At 32.3% G+C, this 6509-nt stretch overlaps 1 non-coding gene across 1 annotated transcript; it reads right to left on the bottom strand.

Annotated features, from left to right (window-relative positions):
* Positions 1 to 2580: 2580 nt before the first annotated feature.
* Positions 2581 to 2687, bottom strand: LOC139851032 (small nucleolar RNA R71). Its single transcript, XR_011760396.1, has one exon. It is a non-coding gene; the product is annotated as a small nucleolar RNA R71 (small nucleolar RNA).
* Between the last annotated feature and the right edge of the window lie 3822 nt (positions 2688 to 6509).

The raw sequence follows: 6509 nt of genomic DNA, 5'->3' as shown, positions 1-6509 counted from the left end.
ATTTGACGAGCATTTTATAATTATGACCGATGGACTATTATGGACAAAAAACCAGATAGGTATCAATTAAACCAGGACAAAGGACAATTAACCCGGGTAACAATTAATTAAAATCAAAACGTCAAACATCATGATTACGGAAGTTTAAGTAAGCATAATACTTTTATTTCATATTTCATCGTACCTTTATTTACTGTCATTTTAATTACTGCAATTTACTTTATCGCAATTTAAATTCTGTCATTTATATTATCGTTATTTATCTTTACGCTTTATTTATAATCGACAAACCGGTCATTAAACGGTAAAAAACCCCCTTTTATAATAATATTACTATATATAATTATATATATTTTATATAAATATAGTTGTTAAAAATATAGCGTTAAACTTAGCCAGCTCCCTGTGAAATGAACCGGACTTACTAAAAACTACACTACTCTACGATTAGGTACACTGCCTATAAGTGTTGTAGCAAGGTTTACGTAAATCCATTCTATAATTAAATAAATAACTTTTGTAAAATTGTATCGTATTTCATAGTAAAAATATAGTATATTTCGTATACACCTCTGTGAACACATCAAGTTTTTGGCACCGCTGCCGGGGATCGCCGAAGCGAAACGCTATTAAAAAAAAGATTTTTATTAAGCTTTAATTCATTTTTATAAAAATACGTTTTATATAATATAATCAAAAATATAAAAGAAAAAGAAAAATATATATCTATATTTTGAAGTTTAGTTAAATTTAAAAAGTTTATATTTCTTTTTATTGTGAAAAGTTATAAAAACTAATAAGTAAATTTTTCTTATTTATATGTTGTATATAAATATTTTACAAAAATTAAAAACAGAAAGAAAAAAAAAAGTAAAACGTAAAAAAATTTAAAACTGAAACGGGCCGATCACTGTTGCAGCCCAAAACCTTCGGCCTAGTATTCGAGTCCATGCGGTCACATGGTCAGACCAAAGAAACCTCATGCGGTCACATGAGGTGAAAAAACAGCTCTGAATACCTTAGACGTACGGATTAGGGTTAAGTTTTATTAATTATTATTATTACTTAATTATTAATTAGGGTTTTACTTGTTTAATTAATTTTTAATTCAAGTTTCAATATTTAATTTGTAATATTTAGTTTAAATTAGTGTTATTAATTATAAATTGATACTTTTATAAAATAAATAATATAAAAATAATATTTTTATAAAATTGTATTTTTATAACTTTAAACTTATTTTATATTTTGTATTTTTTTTATTAGTTAAAGCGTAATTGTATATTTGTCGTTCGTAATTTAGTTTTTGCCGTAGTATTTTATATTTCTAGATTTTTAGGCTTTGCCGTAAAATCTCTTAAGTGCTTTTTCTTTAGATTAAAATTTAGGTGCTTTAGAATTTTTGCGACGCCGTTTTAAGATTTTAGTACTTTTTAAGTTATTGCCGTTTTGGATATAGAATTCCTTTTAAGCTTTAATACCTTTAGACGTAAGTTTTAATTTTTAGTTTTTAGACTTTTAAGTTTCGACGCTGCATTTTATTATTTTTCGACTTTTTATTTTTCGACATTTTTCGACGCACTCTTTTTCTTTCTTATTTCTCGACGCTCTGGTTTTTAGGACATAGAATTTTCTTTATCTTCTTTAAATTTCAAAACGAAAAATTATTTTAAGCGGTTAAATTGATAGACATCCTAAATTTTCTGGTTCGTAGTAATAGTTGGATTTGTTAGTGGCGAGTTGTGGGCTTCCGATTTAAAGGGTCCTGGCTACCTGCTGCATCTATTGGCTATTCGAAACGTGGGCAAAATCAGAAAAGTCTATTAATTTGATAACTTATATAATTTTTATCTTTTATAACTAATAGGATATTCAGTGAATGCACCGAGCAAAACGTTCACCACCTTTCATACGTTCACCACCTGTAACTCGATCAAGACATTTAGCCAATATTGTCGCCGTTGATTTTTCTTTAGAATCGTCATCTAGTCAACCAAGTACTAAAATTCAAATTTCTGATAATTCATTTTTTGAACCCGACCTCATAATTGAAAACCCGGAGGATATTCAAGGACAATTCAGAAATCCTGAACCAATAATCATTCCTCCGGAACCACAAATTACTCATCCAGAGATTGTTGAGGAAGAAACCATTAAAACAGAATCCCCTAGTGATTCAGATTCAATAAATTCAATTATGGAAGTAACAAGACCTCTAAGTAGGAAGACCGAATGAGAGCCACACGCACGGGCCAAGATCACGCCATTATTAAGCCAGACATTAGTGCGCCAGATTATGAAATCAAAGGACAAATCCTACACATGGTAACTAATCAATACCAATATAGTGGTACGCCAAAAGAAGATCCAAATGAACATCTTCGAACCTTTGATAGGATTTGTACTCTATTCAAAATCAGAGAAGTTGAGGATGAACAGATTTATCTCATGTTATTTCCCTGGACTTTAAAGGGAGAAGCCAAAGATTGGTTAGAATCGTTACCTGAAGGGGCGATTGACACATGGGATGTTTTAGTTGAAAAATTTCTTAAACAATTCTTTCCGGCATCTAAAGCTGTGAGACTTCAAGGAGAAATTGTTACGTTCGTGCAAAAACCAAATGAAACATTATATGAGGCATGGACAAGATTCAGAAAATTGTTGAGAGGATGTCCTCAACATGGTTTAGATACTTATCAAATAGTACAAATATTTTACCAAGGATGCGACATTGCTACACGAAAAGACATCAACATAACTGCTGGTGGTTCCATTATGAAGAAAACCACAACTGAAGCTTACAAAATTATTGATAACACAGCATCCCACTCACATGAGTGGCATCAAGAAAAAGATATCTTTCGTTCATCTAAAGCGGCTAGAGCCAATTCAAGCCATGACTTTGATTCCGTTTCCGCAAAAATAGATGCTTTCGAAAGACGAATGGAAAAGATAACTAAAGATATTCACGCAATACGAATCATTTGTGAGCAATGCGGTGAACCACACTTAATGAAAGATTGTCACATTGAGCAAACGATGGAACAACGTGAGAATGTTTCCTATATGAACCAAAGGCAGGAAAATAATTATCAAAATAATTATCAACCGCCAAGGACAAACTTTAATCGAAATCAAAACATTCTTTACAATCCAAATGGACCTAACAATAACTCGTACAACCAACAAGGTCCGAATAACCAACCAACTCAAAACAACACTTTTAATCAACAAAGACATGGCTTGTATAAACCACCACAACAAACCGAAGAGAAAAAGTCAAATCTAGAAGAAATGATGGCAAAACTAATGGAATCTCAAACACAATTTATTACATCTCAAACCCAAACAAATGAGAGGTTTGATCAATCATTAAGAACTCAACAAGCTTCCATTTTAAATTTCAAAAAACACGTAGGTACTCTTGCTAGCATGATGAGTGAGAGGGAACAAGGAAAGCTACCGAGTAATACTGAAGTAAATCCTCGGACTGAGAATGTTAATATGGTGTCAAAAAATTCTGAAAAACCATCATCAGAAGATGAGAAGGTTTTAGATGTGAGTAACAATGAAGAAGTTACAACAGCACCACCACCCGAGTATGTAAAGCCAGTGGTGGTACCATACAGAACACCCATCCCGTTTCCAAGAAAAGGAGTTGAGTATGAGCAAGTAATAGGTAATAAAGTTTGTGATACCTCTAGAAAGAAGAAGAAGAATAAGAAAGTACAAGAAATAAAAACCGTAAAGATAAACCCGGTGAAGACAGTTCCACCAAAACCTCCACCCAGGGTGGGTAATCCGGGTGAATTTATTGTTCCTTGTCTACTTAATGATTGTGTCATGTATGATGTACTAGCAGATTTAGGTGCAAGTGTGAGTGTTATGCCTCTTTCATTATATAAGTGATTAGGAGTAGGTGAGTTAAGTCCAACAGAAATGAGTGTTCGACTCTTTGATCAAACCATTAGGCACCCACTTGGAATTGCTGACAACCTACCCGTTCAAGTGGGTAATTTAACCTTTCTAGTCGAATTTATTGTCATTAAAATAGAAGAGGACCCAAACATTCCTCTAATTTTAGGTCGACCATTCTTAGCGTCCACCGGGGCGTTATTTGATGTAAGAGATGGTAGAATGACACTTAGTAATGATGAAAAATCGATCACCTTTGTGAGTCAAAAGTCTAAATCTCCATCAACCAAAACCGTTGAACCAACAAAAATGATTGGTAAGAACCATGTTATTTTACCAACTCCAACGGTAGTGCTTAACAATAATAAAACGCCTAAGTGTGGGGAAGATGAAGTGACACCTAATGATGACTTGATAACAAAGAACCCTATTGTTGGTACGAAATTAAATGATCCCGTTATTAACAGTTCAATGAAGAAACTTATTAAACGGATTCGCGATGCCAGAACCAAGGGGAACTTTAAGTTATGTAACTGGTTAGTATCCAATCTATCGCCTAAAGAAAAGGCGAAACTAGTTGAATTTGTGAATATTACACAAGAATCCGACCAATGGCTTAAAGCAAAAGTCATAGATATGCAAGTTGATTATGGTCCAAGAAAAATTGACAATGAAGTTAACCACAAATTCGACACCACAGCTACCTAAGTGTGGGGAGATTCAAATGTTCTAAAAAGAAAATACTGTCTAGAGTTAGTTGTTCTGTTCTCGTGTAGTTCCGAGAATGGAATCCGATTGGTCTTTTCCACTAGCAGACACTAAAGAACTAGTTTTCTCCCCTCATTCTGAATTTTTGTTTTGTAGGTTTTGTATGAAATTAATATGCATTTTTAAATTTAAGTTTTGTGTGAATTTAAAATCAAAAATTACTTTATTTCATTAAGTTTAGAAAAATGATTTCTAAAATTCATCGTAAGTTGAAGAGTAGGTCATGGAACTGAAATTGCTTTATCCGAGGGCGGGGCGAAAAATTTTGTTATCATTATTTTTAATTTTATTGATCTAAAGTACAAAAAAAAAAAAAAATTTAAAAACCCAAAAATCTTTGCTTTTAAAACAATCGCTTTAACGACAAATTTTAAATTTTGTCGAGGGACGGACTAGGTAAACATATCGAAACTACCTAAAGTAAAAGAAAACAAAATTTTAAAAAATTATTCATTTAAATTGTTTTAATAAATAAATGTTTTATAAAAAAATAATATATATTATATATATGTTTGTAGTTTATCTTATGTACAAAATAGGGTAAAACAGCTAACTTTCAAAGACTGACATTAAGTTCAGCAAAAGCTACTAATTTTGACGACAAGACGCAAATTATCAAATGTGATATAAAATAATATGTTTGCAAACTCGGTATTTTTAATCACTTTTCTACACTAATCACCCTCATGAATTTATAATTATAGTATGATTTCATGCAAATGAGGGCATTGCATGATCTCAAGTGTGGGGAAGGGTTATAAATTCTCTCAGGTTTACACTTAGTATAATTGCCAAATTTTGTGAAAATTTAAAATTTTTTTAACTAAATGAATTCAAAATCATGTTTATACATATTTATGAACGATAAAACTAGGTGATAATACCGAAATTATTGTTACCTCGGAGAGAACATAAATGGAGAAACAACCCAAAACATTAGAATTCATTTAAAATGGAATAGAGGAGAATAAAAAGGCAAAGAAAAAATAAATAAAAGCTAAGTGTGAGAAGAATTTACCAACACATATCACATATATTTGGTACAGATTATTGCAGGTACTTTTGTTTTGGACGATTTTAATCAGTTTTACCTAATTTACTGTAATATATATTTGAAAGAAAGATGAATCTGCACAATGAATCAATTCCATCATTAAAAGGAAGTAAAGTCTTTCGAAAAAGACACGCGCTTCTTGATTTAGGTCAGGAATTTGTCGTCCAGACCAGCTGTAGGTTGACGAAAAATCTAGAAAAGTCATCTCTAAAATCAGCAGGAAATCCACGGACCTCAGCATCAAACAGGGTCGCCAAGTGGTCAGACTTATCCTAACCATGAGAGGATCTGTCTCGTAAAATGAGGAGGGCATGCAAATTAGCTTGATAAGACTAATGAATCAGACCCCCAGAAAGGATAATCTCCTTAAAGATTAAAAATCAGCTTTTAAGCCTGATATTACTCAATCCTTGAGATTGACTTTAAAGATTGAGAATTACAAACTCATGGAATTCAATGATATCTAAACTCGAGCTTGAATGAGAAAATATTTTGATCAAAATTAAAACCGATTTATTTTCTGAAAACCTATTTTCAATGCGTTCATTACCATTGAACGTAAAATCCTAAGAATTCACCGAAATTCATTAGGTCACCTGAAACAAATTGGGTGTCAACCCTAAGAACGGTGGTTGCATAGCATGGTCGAAGACAGGACCTTGTACCAGACCGAAAAACTATAGGGTGATCTTTACTATTGCTCCTACAAATGATAGTAATTGCATCCGACACGATATAGACCATAATCAAAAGCATGTCACGGGACATTGCC

The sequence above is a fragment of the Rutidosis leptorrhynchoides genome, chromosome 5 (genome assembly GCF_046630445.1).
Source record: "Rutidosis leptorrhynchoides isolate AG116_Rl617_1_P2 chromosome 5, CSIRO_AGI_Rlap_v1, whole genome shotgun sequence".
Classification (NCBI taxonomy): Eukaryota; Viridiplantae; Streptophyta; class Magnoliopsida; order Asterales; family Asteraceae; genus Rutidosis; species Rutidosis leptorrhynchoides.
Note: the sequence above shows the minus strand (reverse complement) of the source record. Positions and strands in the feature narration are given on the sequence as shown.